This window comes from Hemibagrus wyckioides, linkage group LG07, assembly GCF_019097595.1.
Source record: "Hemibagrus wyckioides isolate EC202008001 linkage group LG07, SWU_Hwy_1.0, whole genome shotgun sequence".
In the NCBI taxonomy this organism is placed as follows: domain Eukaryota; kingdom Metazoa; phylum Chordata; class Actinopteri; order Siluriformes; family Bagridae; genus Hemibagrus; species Hemibagrus wyckioides.
In genome coordinates this window covers 29273791-29291252 of record NC_080716.1, presented here as the reverse complement: position 1 = coordinate 29291252, position 17462 = coordinate 29273791, and the positions used below count along the sequence as shown (strand labels likewise).

At 39.0% G+C, this 17462-nt stretch overlaps 1 long non-coding RNA gene across 5 annotated transcripts in view; it reads right to left on the bottom strand.

The window, feature by feature from the left end:
• Positions 1–3397: 3397 nt before the first annotated feature.
• Positions 3398–17462, bottom strand: part of LOC131356747 (uncharacterized) — a 30193-nt gene continuing 16128 nt past the window's right edge. For 2 of the 5 annotated variants that reach the window (XR_009205066.1, XR_009205065.1), the window contains exons 3-4: positions 5325–16128; positions 3398–5240 (exon numbers count right to left, since the gene is read on the bottom strand). This is a non-coding gene — a long non-coding RNA (uncharacterized LOC131356747). The remainder of the gene's footprint in view (positions 5241–5324; positions 16129–17462) is intronic. The other 3 variants (XR_009205069.1, XR_009205067.1, XR_009205068.1) reach the window with 3 other exon arrangements.

Below are 17462 nucleotides of genomic sequence, written 5' to 3'. Positions count from 1 at the left end.
TTACCTTAAAATTTTTAGTATTTTGTATTTTATGTAGTATTTATTACCTTATTACCTATGTTTCTGGATACTGCTGGAAGTTGTAAATTTCCTACTGGGATGAATGAAGTATCTATCTATCTATCTATCTATCTATCTATCTATCTATCTATCTATCTATCTATCTATCTATCTATCTATCTATCTATCTATCTATCTATCTATCTATAATAGCAGCATAAATTTTATCATGAAGAGTTAAACTGATATAAGATATTATCAAATAATTAGAACTCAGTCCTTTGCACATAAAGAACACCCAGGGCTACCACATCTAATACCACATCTATTTTTTGCAAAAAGCTAGATTGCAGTAACCAGTCTGACTAAGGACATGCGTTAGACATTGTGTTGCAGTATGCAGACATGAACAAGCAATATATTGACACAGCAAAGTATAGTATGAGCTAAAACAAATGAGTAGAAAAAATAACATAAGAAGAAGCAAGAACAACCTGTGAGATTTCTTTTGTAAAGCAGGCTCAGAGCTGAATGTGCAAAGACTAAGGAAATGAGGTGTTTATATATGCACATATTTTTTTAACCAAAGCCAAATATAAGATTTGAATCCAAATAAAAAATAAAAGATGTTATTTGTGTTTCGCAACTAAAAAGAAAATATGGGAAAGCAGAAAAGCAGAAATTTCCATAAGAAGTCATGGAGCTCTGTCTCACTCTTTGTTTAGTAATGAACAAATAATGGATTAGAAGAAATGGATTAGATGGATTAGTAATAGATTAGATTACATATTTATTCTATTAAAGTTAACTGCAGTTAAATACAAGTTTTGTTAAATATATGGCCTTGTATCTGATTTTTTAAATAATTTGATAAATAATCATTTTTTGATTGTTTGATAGATGTTATTTATGAATGATTATTGTTAAACTTAGCCCTGGTGTACTTTATCATGATTAACTTACTGGAGCTTGAGAGACTGACAGAGAGAAAAAGGAGAGAGAGGGCTATAGCATCAATTGTCAAAATATAAGGTCACTGTTTTTAAAAGGCTAGCCAACGGATGCAAATATGCTTAAACAATTAAGTATATATATTTTCCTTTCTTAGTTTCATGAAAGAGTTATATGTTAAGAAATATTTATCAAGTATGTAAAGAGACAGATAAATAGAACATAGATCGATAAAATAAAAGGATTTTTATAAAAAGTATTTCAAGTATTTAAATAAAGTAAAAAAAGTAGTAAAGTAAATAAAAAAGTAGTAAAAAAAAGTAGAAGTAAAGTAAATAAAAAGTATTTCAATTCTAAGAAAGTATAAAAGACAAAAGAGTTAAACAATTCTAAGAAAGAAGCAGGTAGGAGGTGGCTTGTATTAGGTGCTAAGATAAATAGAGGGGATTTTTTTTGCAAGACGTTGCACTTGACTGCACCTGAGCTGATGCTTTGGGTCTTTGTGTGTGTCAATTTTGTTTTTTTGTTGCTGAAGATACCTTCTGAAGACTTATCTGAATGCAATAAAGCCAAGTTTGCCCCCTCTCACCCAAGCCTGATAAAGTGTTCATTATTTATCAGTCTGTTTAATTTTTGCAAGAAAATAGTAAATAATAAGTAATTGGAGAAGACCCTAGACCACCCTGTCATGTGTTCACTCAGAGAGGGATTCTGAGTTCCTTTATGAGCAGAATAGTGACCTTTGTATAAATGATTGTAGTTTTTGTTTAGTTATTATTTAGAGAGGTTGAAATCTATTTCTTACAGATGGTAAGGGAATGTGGTAGCTTAGTGTTTAAGGTGTTGGACTATTGAGTGGAAGTTTGTGAGTTTGCATCCCAGGTCCACCAAGCTGCCACTGCTGGGCCATTGAGCAAGGCCTTTACCTCTCAAAAATGTGATAAAATAAAAGTTGCTCTGGATAAGGGTGTCTGCCAAATGCCAGAAATGTAAGTGGTAGTGTAACAGTGCAAACTCCAACCCCCCCAGCACCCCCCACCCAAAACCTGCAAAAGGGGTTGTGTACCTCTAAATCACCAGAGGAGCCCTTGCCAAAATGTTGACACATCTGGGGTGCAAGTTTCACTTCTGGTTTCATGTTTATGTAAACCACCCTCATGCCAATGTACAACGCCACGTTTTGTTAGTTTGCTGCGTACTAAGCCATTTGTCGTTTCTATTGATTGCCACAGTGTATTGACCCTGTTCCGTTCTTTGATTTAACGTGTTTTTGGATTGTGTTTTTTTGGATTTGTTTGCTACATGCATTGTCTTCTCTGGTTATTAGGTTTGTGCCTGTTTTTCCCATGCTGATTTTGCCTGCTGTTTTTGATTGTTTATGTTGTGTTTTTCATTAAAACTCCTCGCAAATGGATTCTACACCTAGCATGTTCGACTTATCCTTACATCTTGATTTCCTGAATATGATTTAATCTTGTGTGTTCTGTGTGTTGAAAACGTGTTGTTTTCATTAATATGCTGAATATGTTGCATATTTTTTCATGTTCTGTTTCTGTTCCCTTTTTAGTGCGGATTTCACTTATACCAGTTGCCCAGGCTCAAGGTGATTTATATATAGTTTATCCTTTATATTTTCTCCATATTTGATTTCTTTTAAGCCTTAGAAGGGTACTTAAAGTCCTGTACCTTCTTCACCTCTTCACCCTGTAATCTTACTGTTCTACTTCCCTCTGTTTCATTCACACACATATACTCAGTCTTACTACGACTGACTTTCATTTCTCTTCTCTCCAGTGCAAACCTCCACTTGTACAGGTTTTCTTCCACCTTCTCCCTGCTCTCACCACAGATCACAATGTCATCTGCAAACATCATTGTCCAAGGAGACTCCAAGGAGGAGTGACCTCCTTGCCTGACCTCCTCTGACAACTGGTCCATCACCATAGCAAACAGGAAGGGGCTCAGAAAGTGCGCTTTCTGGGCATGAAGCCATACTGCTGCTCACATATTTCCACTACCTTCCTTAACCTAGATTCCACTACTCTTTTCCATAGCTTCACTGTATGGCTCATCAGCTTGATAGATAGATAGATAGATAGATAGATAGATAGATAGATAGATAGATAGATAGATAGATAGATAGATAGATAGATAGATAGATAGATAGATAGATAGATAGATAGATAGAACTTTGTCATTGCAAAGTACAGGTATACAGCAACAAAATGCTGTTTAGCATATACCAAAAGCGCAAATAGTAGAAATTGTACAAATGAACACGTGCAGATAAATATGTAAATATACATCAATAAATAAGGCCAGAGTGAATAATGTCAGAGTGTGCATAGAGAAGTATTTGCAAGTTGTATTTACAGCAGATAAAATGTCAGGCGTAATTATAAATTGTGCAAAAATGTGTGCATTATGTACATTGTATGTACTTCTTCTTACAGACCATCAAATTCATCCTACACACAACCATCCTATGCTGTCTGGCTACACTCTCTCCCACTACCACTTTACAGTCACTAATCTCTTTCAGATTGCCTCTTCTACATAGGATGTAGTCTACCTGTGTGCTTACTCTATGCTCCTCCCTCTTCTGAAAATAAGTGTTAACCACAGCCATGTCCATCCTCTTAGCAAAGTCCACTACCATCTGCCCTTCAAGGTTCCTTTCCTTAATTTACTAGAGAATCTCTCTTTCTCCTCTAACTCACAACCTACCTGTGGGGCATAACCACTAACAACATTCAACATCACCCCTTCAACCTCTAACTTCAGACTCATCACCCTGTCTGACACGCTCTTCACCTCCAGAACATACCACACAAACTCCTCTTTCAGGACCACACCTACCCCATTTCTATTACTATCCACACCATAATAAAACAGCTTGAATCCTGCTCCTATACTATGAGCCTTTCTACCCTTCCACCTGGTCTCCTGTACACACAGTATATCCACCTTCCTTCTCTCCATCATATCAGCCAGCTCTCTACCTTTCCCTGTCATAGTACCAACATTCAGAGTTCCTATTCTCAAGTCTCAAATGGGATTCATGGTCCTTAGAGTATATAAGTATGTCGTTGATGTAAACAGTCACACAGTGATTCAGGAGGTCTTTAAAAATCTTGTTTACAAAGGATTGGAAAACAGTGGGCACATTAGTAAGATTATAAGGCATCACCAAGTATTCGTAATGACCTCTCGATGTCACAAAGGCAGTTTTCCATTCATCTCCCTCTCATATCTATATTAGAGTACATGTACTCCTCAAATCTAACTTCTCTGAGCTGTTTCAGGGCTGGTGGGACCGGTGGTAGTGTGTATGGATGTTGTACCATGATTACATTAAGTCCCTGGTAGTTGATGCAAGTGAAGTTTAGGCAATATGTTGATTTTACAGTCCCATGGCTGATGTGGAGAAAGTCGTGCAGCTCTTTCCTTTCTAAAAACCTCCCTGAAATTGTAATATTCCTCAGGGATGGATGTGTTCTGGATAGCTCAGGGTTCTCTATGGAGGTGTTTTGTCAAGTCAGGTAAAAGAAGCATCAAAAACAACAGTGTAGGCAGTGAGGGGACCATTGGATCATGGACCATGATTTTGAAGCCAGGGGAATGCCAGAAAATTGGGTTAGCAGGAGAAGAGTGTTAGATTTTGCTGTATTTGGCTAAGCAGTAGTTTGAGTGGCTCGCCAATGTATTCGATTTCTCTAATACATAAAATAAGTATGCTGGACCAGAGTTCTTATGTGAAGAAGAATTTATTGAAGGTAGCAGTGTAGTGGGTCTTGGGATGTTAGCTGGTTGGTCTTCAAAGTATCTTAACCCAAAGCTCTGTCTGTGAGACAGATCTTTATACAAGAATACAGAACTGTAAGGACCTCCTGTGGAGGGTCCTCAATACACAAAACTTTGTGTGTGTTGTCTGGCCCACACCCATCTCCTGTATGGGCCATCATCTGGTCCACACCTATCTCCTTGGGCCATCTTGATGAAACCATCACAGATTGTATCTGAGAGGCAGTCACAATGTCTGAGAGGCAGTCACAATGTAATGTGTTTGATTAATGATAAACATAATCTTTCAAGAGGTGACAAATAGCAGTATTTCTTTACAACCTGTAGTGTAATAGGAATGGTTTGATGAGTTACGAGACCACTCCCGATGGGTTGGCTGTTCACCGCCATGATCCTTAGTGAAACCATGCAGTTGATGATGGTGGGGATCTGGAGCTGGTAGGTGGGCTAGCAGTGGATGATGTTGATAGCAGAACCTGAATCAACTAGTGCAGAGACATAATGAGAAAGTTACCATGGTAAAGCTGGACAGGAAACTGTACACAAAACGGGTATGAGAGCAGGGTCACCTGGTCAGGTTGGGTATCCCATTTCTCTGGGCATGAAACACAATGTCCTGCTTGACCACCAGAGCCTGGCCTTGTTGAACCACCATGGCTTGTAGTTCATGGTGTAGTTTCACCACCATGGCTTGTAGTGTCATGTCTGCGGGATCCACAAAGTATCCTCTAAGGAAGACGGAGTAGGATCCATGTGCGAGCAAACACAATTTAACAAACAGGCAATAAAATTCAAAATGTCAGGCAAAGGCAGAGTAGAGTATACTGGCATAAAATCTGTAATAGCCAGAATAAGCAGTCCACGGTATAAACAAATCCAACAGAAGAAAGACAAAAGTGAAAATTCAACAACAGAAAGCAGGTCATAAACAAAAAAAAGACAATATACAAAGCTTGGCATGCAGCAGAAAGACTGACAATACTTTGCGTGTAGCTGCTTGTGTGAGCGTGTTAAATATTCTAGAACTCATATTCAAGAAAATGTTAAATATATATGTTTATTTTAGACCAAAAACATCTGTTAGACTCGTAAATCTACTGCTAGGCTAGTGAATCTACTGCTTATGTTGAAAAGTGAAAAGCAGCTCTGATACCTTAATCATTTCATACCAACAGCAAAACCCAAACCAACTGTGAGAGTGAATCCTCAGAGCTCCGTCTACACTGGAGACACCGTCACTCTGAGCTGTGAGCTGCAGCAGTTGACTGGATGGGAGTTTCATTGGTTCAAAAATAATCAGCAGTTACAGAACCTGAACCGTGAACAAGAGAACACACTTAAAGTGATAGTTGATAATGCAGGAGAAACAGAGTACCGGTGTCGTGCACGCAGGAAAAACTACTACACACAGCACATCTACTATTACAACGGCTACTACTACACAGAGTTCAGTGATCCTGTCAAGATTACAGTGAGAGGTATGTCATGATTTTTCTTCTTTTCATCACAGGTTTGTTAGAAGGGGTAAGAAAAAATATAGCTTAATTATTGTAATTTCATTTCATGCCAGAATGTTTACAATAATCATTGGAATGATTGGTTGATCTTTCGGCTGCTCCCTACGTGTGTGAGGGGTCGCCACAGCAGACCAACCGGTCCGCACATCAACTTGGCACAGGTTTTACACCAGATGCCCTTCAGTGACACAACCCTCCCATTTTATCCAGGCTTGGGACCAGCACTACATCTAGTGGCTGTGGTCAGGCACTGGCTGGGAATCGAACCCGGGCCTTCCCCATGATAGGCGAGAAACCTACCACTGAGCCACCAGTACCCTTTTTGATCATTGGAATGCATATGTTTAAATGTATTTGCCATTTTGATAAGATCTAGTGCAAATATTCAAAAACATTTTATTCAACAAATTTTTAAAAAATATAGGTAAAGCTATAACTTTATGTTTTCTGACATGTAAGTCTTTAGTACAGAGGAGTTTATGTTTTGCAATTTGCTGTAACATGTTATTCATTAAGCTGCATTCTGTTATTCATTAAAAGAATAAGTAAAAAGAGAGCCTGGTGGGAAAATGACTTATAATGTAAATGGGAATGATCACAGATATTTAGGACATCCCCCCCAGACCATGTTTCTGTTGAGTTTTTGTTTACATTGCCATGTGGAATTTTATTCTGATTCATTTCTTGTCTCCACCCCTGTCCTGTCATTAGATTTGCTCTAATGTGTCTGGATTATATTCGTTTCTGTTTCACCCTTGATTTGTCTGTGTAAACTGTACTTTAAATACATAGTAAATACATAGTTATAGTAAACTGTACTATAATTGTACTATAAACAAGAAACTGGAATACATCTGACTCCGGCGAACCACATGGCGAGTTTAGACACTGCTGCATCTTTGTTTTCACAGAGATGTGGCTCAATAACAGAGTTCCAGATGCCACCATTTAGCTAGCCAGGCTCACCACATTTGGATGTGTACTTTATGACGAAAGGGGCGAACAAACTTTATCTTATTTACACTCAAATCCCCGGAACATACCATGCAGAGCCCTGCCCCACCTCAGCTACTCGGACCACATTTCTGTTATGTTAATTCCAGCATACAGACCGCTCGTCAGATGCTCTAAACTGGTTCTGAAACAGATGAAAACCTTGCCAGCAGGAGCCACCTCTGCTTTTCAGGAGTGTTTCTGACTGGCATATGTTTAGGGAGGCTGCTACCAACGGCGACTCCATCAACTTGGAGGAGTACACAGCATCAGTGACCAGCTACATCAGCAAGTGCATCAATGACTTGACCGTCTCCAAGACGTCATCACATGTCACAACCAGAAGCCATGGATGACCACAAAGGTGCTTGTGCTGCTGATGTCTAGAGACTCCACCTGCAGAGCAGGGGACAAGATGGCCTTAAAAACAGCAAAGGCCAAACTGCTCAGAGCCATTAAATAGGTGAACCGTGCACATGCCCAAAAAATCCAAAGCCACAGATGCATGTGGCAGGGCACCCAAGTGATCACAAACTAAAAGATAACATCACCAGCCTGTGACACCTATGCCTCTCTCCAAGATGCACTGAATGACTTCTACACTCGGGGTACAGAACAATGTAAAGGCGAGGAAGACCATCCCTCCTCCCAACAATCGGGTACTCTGCCTATCTATGGCTGACATGAAGAGAACTCTGTGCAAAGTTAACCTATGGAAGTCTGCTGGACCAGACAACTTTCCTGGAAGAGTGCTGAGCACTGTTGTTCCTATGTGCCTCAAGACAGCAACCTTTGTCCCTGTGCTGAAGAAGTCAACAGTTTCCTTCCTCAATGGCTATCATCCTATCACACTCACACCCATTGTGATGAAGTGCTTCGAAAGGCTCATCATAAGGCACATCAAGACCCAGCTACCAACCTTACTCAACCCCTTGCAGTTCGTGTATCGTTCAAACTGCTCTAGGGATGATGCCATCACCATAACCCTCCATCTGGCCCTCACCAGGGGAAAGTCCATCTCCCTCACCCCTTTGTTTCACCACATCTTTGTCTTGCAGCTCTTACCCCTGTGTGTTTATTCTGCCACAGCCCTGACCTAGTGTTTGTTTTTGCTTTGTTTCTGTGTCACAGTTTTATAGTTTCTTTTCACTATATAAGTTACTGTACACAAAACGGGTATGAGAACAAGCTCACCTGGTCAGGTTGGGTATCCCATTTCTCTGGGCATGTAACACAATGTCCTGCTTGACCACCAGAGCCTGGCCTTGTTGAACCACCATGGCTTGTAGTTCATGGTGTAGTTTCACCGCCATGGCTTGTAGTGTCATGTCTGCGGGATCCAAAAAGTATCCTGTAAGGAAGACAGAGTAGGATCCATGTGCGAGCAAACACAATTTAACAAACAGGCAATAAAATTCAAAACGTCAGGCAAAGGCCAGAATAAGCAGTCCACAGTATAAACAAATCCAACAGAAGAAAGACAAAAGTGAAAATTCAACAACAGAAAACAGGTCATAAACATAATAAACAGACAATATACAAAGCTTGGTATGCAGCAGAAAGACTGACAATACTTTGCGTGTAGCTGCCTGTGTGAGCATGTTAAATATTCTAGAACCCATAAGTGAAAACCGGAAGTGTAAAAACGTAGGCAAGGCTTCCTTCCTCACCATTTAGTCTTTACTAAAAAGCTAGACTGATCCTATTTTGTTTGTTGGACTGAATTGAAAATGATGATTAATGTTTCTCAGCTAGATGATAATGTTCAACTACAGAATGTCTAGATTTTTGGAAAAATACCTGTCATGGCTTTAATGTATGAACTTTAGGTTTTGCTCATTTTTAAGAAAATTAAGATATGTTAAAATGGTGGTGTAGGATCCATAAATAACAATCTAAAATCAGAAAATACTGTGTTTCTACACTTCAATCCAATCATGAATTTTGTTACATAGAAAATATGCAGAATACCAGCCGTATAAGAAAACATACCATTGCAACATCTTGTATAAAATGTTAAATATATATGTTTATTTTAGACCAAAAACATCTGTTAGACTCGTAAATCTACTGCTAGGCTAGTGAATCTACTGCTTATGTTGAAAAGTGAAAAGCAGCTCTGATACCTTAATCATTTCATACCAACAGCAAAACCCAAACTGACTGTGAGAGTGAATCCTGAGAGCTCCGTCTACACTGGAGACACCATCACTGAGCTGTGAGCTGCAACCCTAACCCAGTTTTATAGTTTCTTTAATCCTAATGCGGCGTGGCGATGTAGCTTACAGCAGGTTATGGTCGCTGAACTGCTGGATGTCCAGGTGGTGCTCCGAAAACAATGTGGGCTTCATAGACAATTGGAGCTCTTTTGAGGGCAAGGCTGGCCTTTTAGGACGGGACGGTGTCCATCCCACTCAGGAGGGTGCTGCTCTCATTTCTTGCAGCATAGCACATAGTCTTAGAGCAGATCTAGTTAATCGGTGACAAGCCAGGGCCAGGGCCAGGGCCAGGGAGCAGACAAGCAGGCTAATCCGACTGTCTGCTGGCTGCAATGAGTCGTCACTCAGGGTTCATAACATTGTGACTGTGTCTATTCCCCGAACCAAACGAAAATGTTTTAACAATCAGAAAATTTGTTTTAGTAACCTGATTAACATAAAACTAGATGATAGTGAATGCACAGCCAGCACCTTTGATCTGAAGCTAGGACTGTTAAATATAAGATCTCTGTCAACTAAAACACTTATAATTAATGAACTGATTACTGATCAGGAGTTCAGCATTCTTTGTTTAACAGAAACATGGATTAAACAAAACGAGTATGTAGCATTAAATGAAGCTTGTCCGCCTGGCTATAGCTATATACATCAACCGCGTCTAACAGGCAGGGGAGGAGGTGTCGCAGTAAGCCGGAAGACCCTCTGAGAACAGCAGTTGTATCCATCTTAGATTCATTAGGTGTTAATCAAAATGTAATAGGACCCACTCATAATGGAGGTCACACTCTGGATCTCATTTTTACATTCGGATTAAATATAGAAAACATAGTCACTCTTCCACAGTCGTAAGCCAACTCAGATCATTATCTAGATTCATTTAGAATGCGTCTTAGTCACGAGATGCGCAACTTGCCACGTTACCGTGTGAAGCGTATATTTACGTCTGCTACTGCAGAGAGATTTACCGATAGTCTCCCAGAATTATCACACATGATTGGTTCAACTTCTGACCCTACAGAACTTGACCAGGTGACTGATTACTTGGAGTCATTATTTTGGAACACCCTAGACACTGTAGCTCCACTTAAAGGGAAAAAAATTAAAGACAAGAAACTAGCACCCTGGTACAACGACCACACACGAGCTTTAAAACAATCAGCTAGGAAACTAGAGTGTAAATGGTGTCAAACTAAATTAGCAGTATTCCAGATTGCGTGGAAGGAAAGCCTTCTGAGATACAAAAATTCTCTTAGTGCTGCTAGATCAGCATATCTCTCTGCCCTAATCGAAGATAACAAAGACAATCCAAATTGACAATATCAGGCAAAAAATTCAGACTAGTAATTTAAAACCATATTATTTGATAGATAATCCTTTAGATAATATAGCTATTTCTGATCAGAGCTTAGAGTGCTTCACTCCACTTCAAGAGCCTGATCTAATTTCACTAATTTCTTCTTCAAAATCTTCTACCTGCATCCTAGATCCTTTACCCACATCTTTCCTTAAACAGATATTACCAGTAGCTACTGAACCCCTTCTAAAAATAATTAATTCTTCACTAAGCACTGGCTATGTGCCTAAATCTTTTAAGCTAGCAGTTATCAAACCCTTGATTAAAAAAACGGACCTCGACTCCTGTCAGCTGTCTAACTATAGACCGATATCAAACCTGCCCTTTATCTCCAAGATCCTAGAAAAGGCTGTAGCACAGCAGTTATGTTCATACATGTATAGAAATAACATTTATGAAATGTATCAGTCAGGATTTAGGCCTCATCATAGCACAGAGACAGCACTGGTTAAAGTGGTAAATGACCTGTTACTGGCTTCTGATCAGGGTTGTGTCTCCCTACTGGTGTTACTCGATCTTAGTGCAGCTTTTGACACCATTGACGACACTGTTCTACTTGATAGACTAGAACATGTTGTTGGTGTTAAAGGAACAGCCCTCTCCTGGCTCAGGTCTTATTTGACTGACCGTTATCAGTTTGTAGATCTAGATGGTGACTTCTCCATGCATACCAAGGTTATGTTCAGTGTTCCACAAGGTTCTGTCTTAGGCCCACTGCTTTTCTCCCTATATATGTTACCCCTTGGTGCAATTATTCGTAAACATGGTATTAGCTTCCACTGTTATGCGGATGACACACAGCTATATGTTTCAGCTAAATCAGATGAGAGACACCAGCTTCTTAAGATAGAAGAATGTGTAAAGGACATTAGACATTGGATGGCCACTAACTTCCTCCTGCTTAATTCGGACAAGACAGAAGTGCTTGTACTAGGACCACAGGCAGTTAGAAGTGAGCTTTCTGATTACAGAGTAACGGTGGATGGTCTTTTGGTTTCATCTTGTCCAGCAGTAAAAGATCTTGGTGTGATTATTGATTCTGGTCTTTCATTCGAAGCTCATGCAGATAATATCACTCGGGTAGCCTTCTTCCATCTTAGGAATATTGCTAAGAAAAATATGTTGTCGCTTCATGATGCAGAAAAATTAGTTCATGCTTTTGTTACCTCTAGGTTGGATTATTGTAATGCCTTACTGTCTGGATGTTCCAGTAGGAGCATACACAAGCTCCAGTTAGTCCAGAATGCAGCAGCTAGAGTCCTAACTAGAACTAGAAGATATGAGCACATCACTCCTATTTTAGCCACACTAAATTGGCTCCCAGTCAAATTTCGCATTGATTATAAAATACTTTTACTAACCTATAAAGCACTAAATGGTCTCACGCCGCAGTACCTTAGCGATCTTTTAGTCTTTTATGATCCGCCACGCCTACTCCAATCAAAGGGTGCTGGTTACTTGGTAGTACCTCAAGTAGCAAAGGCTACAGCAGGGGGCAGGAGGCTTTCTCTTTCAAAGCCCCAAAGTTATGGAACAGCTTTCCAATTAGTGTTTGGGATTCAGACACAGTCTCAATGTTTAAGTCTAGGCTGAAGACACATTTGTTTAGTCAAGCTTTTAATGTATAGTTTTCTTAGGTAAAGGAGCACACCTGGAAGGTTCATGGTCATAGAGTGTTTGGTGTACTGGGATGTGTTGGATGCTGTCATCTTACCACCCTCGCAAGTCGCTCAGGTTTGCTGACTGTGAAGTGGTTGGATGCTTTAGGTCCCGGGAAGCCTTCATGTCTGTGACCTTCGGGCTCTCCCTTTTAGTTATGCTGTCATAGCTAGTCTTGCCAGAGTCCCTGCCTGCACTTTACACATAATTCTACATTTTCTTTAAGCATCACATGATCAGAAATCTTTCTCTTTCTCTCTCTACCTTCTCTGTCGAGCTATACACCCCACTCCTGAGCTCCCAGTGTTTGCCAGTTTTCAGTGCGGCAAAAATAGGATAAAATAGTCTAATTATAGAATTTAATAATTTATTCTTATTTCTAGTTAATTAGTTATTTTTTATTTTTTATTATTATTTTTCATTTTCCCCTCCCCTTTCTCTGTTTTCTTCTTTTGTAAAGCTGCTTTGAGACAATGTTTACTGTAAAAGGCACTATACAAAATAAATTGAATTGAATTGAATATAAGTAAATGGACTTCTACACTTGCATTTGTTTCTAGCCCTATAAAGTGACAAAATAAGAACTAACTTGTTTTGCAGAGATTCCACAACAGTAAATATCAGTGGTGGACTGTCAGGTCCAGCAAGGCCTTCTCTGCTGGTCTAAACAGCAGTGATCTAAATCACTGACTTGGATTTTAAAAAATTTAATATATTTTTCCATGAAAGTGTATTAAATTATTCCCAATAGTCTATTCTCTACATTTCATAGCTTTTTTCTTGGTTGTGCTGCTTCCAGTAGTGTATATTTATGATAAGATTATTTATCCAATCATATTTCAGCCAGTAGCTGACATCATGTGTTGCCAGGGTGAAAGAAATCTTCCTTAAGGCCTTCAGAATCAATAGTGCAGGCGCCCGTAGCTTAAAATAAGTGGCAAAGAAATTGTTACATTAACCAATCAGATTTCGAGTTGGCATCACTGGGGCCATCTAGCAGGCATACAATTACGTCAACAATTTCCCGTCCTTTGGAACCGAACAAACTAAATAAAATAAATATATTTTATCAATGGCTGACAGAGGAGAAGAAATCGATTTGGTCACAAACATCCTTACAAATGCTTTTTTTAAGGCAGACTGTAATAAACACATGTATCTTGATAATTTATATGCTCTATTATTTTTCTACAGCAAGACCTAAACCAATGGCATCCATAAATCCTGATAATCAGGTGTTCCATGGAGACACCGTCATTCTGAGATGTGACATACAGGATGAAAGTGTCTCTATCTGGCAGTACAGCTGGTATAAAGATGCTTCACACAGTCCTGTCAGTAGTGGACAGGTGTACAGAATCAGTGGTGTTGAAGTGACCCACACAGGTAAATACACCTGTAGAGGAGCAGAGAGAGGAGGTTCACGCTCCTCACACTCCAGTGATGCTGTTACACTGACTGTATCAGGTGAGTCTGTGAGGATTTCTAAAAACACATGAAAATGTGCAATTAGACATTCATGAAAAGCTTCTTACTTTGTATATATAAATCTAGAAAAAGTCACCTTGTATTTCCTGAGTTACAGAGAGACCACAGGCAGTACTGAGTGTATCTCCACAGAGCTGGCTGACTGAAGGAGACTCAGTGACTCTAAGCTGTGAGGTTACAGACTCCTCTATAGATTGGACATTCAGCTGGTACACAGTTGTTCCCTACAGAGATGGCTTAAATCGAATAAATAATAATGGTGGCTATAGCGTGTATGTGGAGCTCCTCTCAGACAGCAGCAGAGGATCGGGAGGCAAATACACTCTCAGTCCTGCTGCTCTTAATCACACAGGAGTTTATATGTGCAGAGGAGAGAGAGGAGAACCAGCCCTTCACTCACAGTACAGCAATCCACAGCCACTATGGATCACTGGTGAGGAAAATTAACTGTTGTGTTGAAGTGTAGAATAGAAAAGTGTGAATGTAAGATCAGATTGATGCAATTAATATGTATAAGGCAGTTAAAAAGTCCTAAATGCTGGTAGAGGATTAATGTCATGATTTCACTTGTGTTCCCCTGTATTTTGTGATTTCTCCACCCCATGTCATTGGATAATTTTTCTTGGCAACATACAGAAAAATGAAAAAAATTAATTTACAGCAATTTCCTTATGTTCTGCCTCATTATATTGCATATTTCCTCCTTAGTTTGTTATTTACATGTCTCTTTTCTGTGTTTAAGGTGGATCACCTCCAGTCTCTCTGATCATCAATCCCAGCAGAACTCAACACTTTACTAATGACTCTCTCTCACTGAGCTGTGAGGACCAGAGTAACTCTACTGGATGGACAGTGAGACGATACACACACAGTGAGAGAGTGTTAGATTGTTCACACTGGGGATCAGTTACAGGATCTACATGTAACATCAGCTTCCTCTCCACATCCTACACTGGAGTTTACTGGTGTGAGTCTGAATCTGGAGAAAACAGTAATCCTGTCAACATCACAGTGCATGGTGAGTCTTCATGTAGTGTGTTTTATGTTAAAGACAAGTATGAATACATGTGTGTGTAATGTCACAACTTCATCCGGCCCACCAGAGGGAGCCCTCACTTCCGGGTAGCACGTTAGGATATAAGCAACATGCTAACCTGCATTCTTTGCGAAGTAACGTTCCCGTGTGACGTACCAAGCCTTGGATTATTCTCTTTCTTGTATGGACTATTCTGTATGGACTTTTGTCTGTTTATCCCCACATTTACGCGTTTTGGTTTTGTTGCTAGTGTTATTGGTTTTCCGGTTTTCATCTACTGCACTGCTAAAGGTTTACACTTTGTGCTTTCTGTCTTCTTCAATAAATCTGCAAATAGATTCTATCCAACCTGCCTCTAACGAGTCATCACAGTGTGTTAGTAGTAGATACTAATTTAGTGAATAAAAGAGTGTTGATTTGAATCAATATTTGATGTATGAATCAAGTATTTGATTCATGTATATCTGTACTGATGCATTCATAATTCAATTGAATGTTTTTTCATGAGCTACGTTAGGCAGTTTTCGGCAAAGTCAGCCACAGGTTTACAGGGTTTTAAGGTATACAAAGATAAATTAGAACTTTTATTTATTATCTACAGACACATCATAGTGTGTGGATTTCCTTGTTTGTGATTTTCTGTGTTCTAGATGGTGATGTGATCCTGGAGAGTCCTGTCCATCCTGTGACTGAGGGACATCCTCTGACTCTACGCTGTTTATATCACAACCCAAATCCCTCAAACCTCCGAGCTGATTTCTATAAAGATGGATCAGTTCTCCAGAACCAGACTACAGGAGAGATGATCATCCAAACTGTCTCAAATTCAGATGAAGGTTTCTACCACTGTAAACACCCAGAGAGAGGAGAGTCACCCAAAAGCTGGCTCTCAGTTGGACGTGAGAAACCTTATGAGATTTTATTTTTATTTGATTCTCTTTTTAATAATGGATTTTCTATGTTTAATTGCTAAAATTCTGTTCTTTTTCTCTCTTCATTCTCAGGGTCTAGTTCCAGTAGTGGATCCAATGTTGTAACAGTAGGGCTGGTTATGGGTTTGGGATTTTTGTTCATCACTTTACTGATCTTCATGATCCTGCTGTGGTCCTGCAAAAGAAAAAAAGGTCAGATAACTGCTTTAGCTATGTTACATAGTATATAGTGAGTGGAACAGGTAGCTTTATATAATTTCAGACATTTCCCTTTACATTTGGAGATTTAACTATAGATTAACTCTATACAGTAAAGAACAAAAGTGTCTTGTAGAGACTAACACACTACATTGTGTTCAGGTGAAGCTGCAGCTGAGAACAATAAAGCCACTTACACACAGGTCACAAAGAAAAAGAAGGCAAAGAAGAACAATGGTAGAGTATTTTTAATGATTCAACAATAAATTTATTAATAAAATTAGCAAATAACACTTGAAGTCTTCAGCAAACTACAACCAAGCATCTGAGGTCATAATCAACAGACTGATAATGACTGATGTTACAACTGAGGAATAAAAAAGCTAGATAGTCTATCAATAGAAAATATATCAATAGTTTTGTTTTTTTAGCTACTGCAGGTGCTGATGCTGATGTTACTTATGCTGAGATTGAAATAAAACCAATGAAGAAAGCAAACAGAATGAAAGGTAGAGTAAAATGAGTAAAATTTTATTTCATGTCATAGATCACCTGCACCCTACTCTGGTTTTATGTAATAAATAAAACATATGAAAATAATCATTGACAGTGTGGTGTGATGAAGCACAGAAGTTACAGCTTCAGAGTTCTTACACTGATGGTGATTATTTTCCCAAAAGTATTTTAGCAGCTTTCCCATTTAATTTTACAGCATGTACAGTATAAACAGTCATTCCCTTACCAGCCTTTTGAAGTCAAAAAAGACAAAATCTGCTATCTGTCAGGTTACATAGCATAAACTCTTCTATCTTAAAGATTTTCGCATGTCAGAAAATATCCTGAATGTAACACAGTGCTGACACTTGAGACTCCTTCCATAAATGTTAAATATACCACCCCCTCGACCACACCCCAATAAATTTTAAGGTATTAGAACAAGCACATCAATATAAATGTGATTTACAGTTGCACTTCTGTCAGAGCTGATGCTATAGAAAATTAATCAACAACTTTTGACCAATTAGAATCCAGAATTAAACACTGCTGTGGTTTAATGTATTTTAATTGTGTATGATTTAATATCCGGATCATTTTCTGTGTAATAATTTAAATTGAACTGAAGTTAAAATATTTCAGGAAATTAATTCATGTTATCTGATTTCCACTAGAAAAGGCCAGTGTGGCTGATGATACTGTCTACTCAGCGGTGAAGCACAACATGGAGGTAAGACTCATGATATTTCCAGCATAAATCTTTAAAAAATACACAACAAACACCATGAAGTGAGGAATATCGTAAAAGTTGCATTA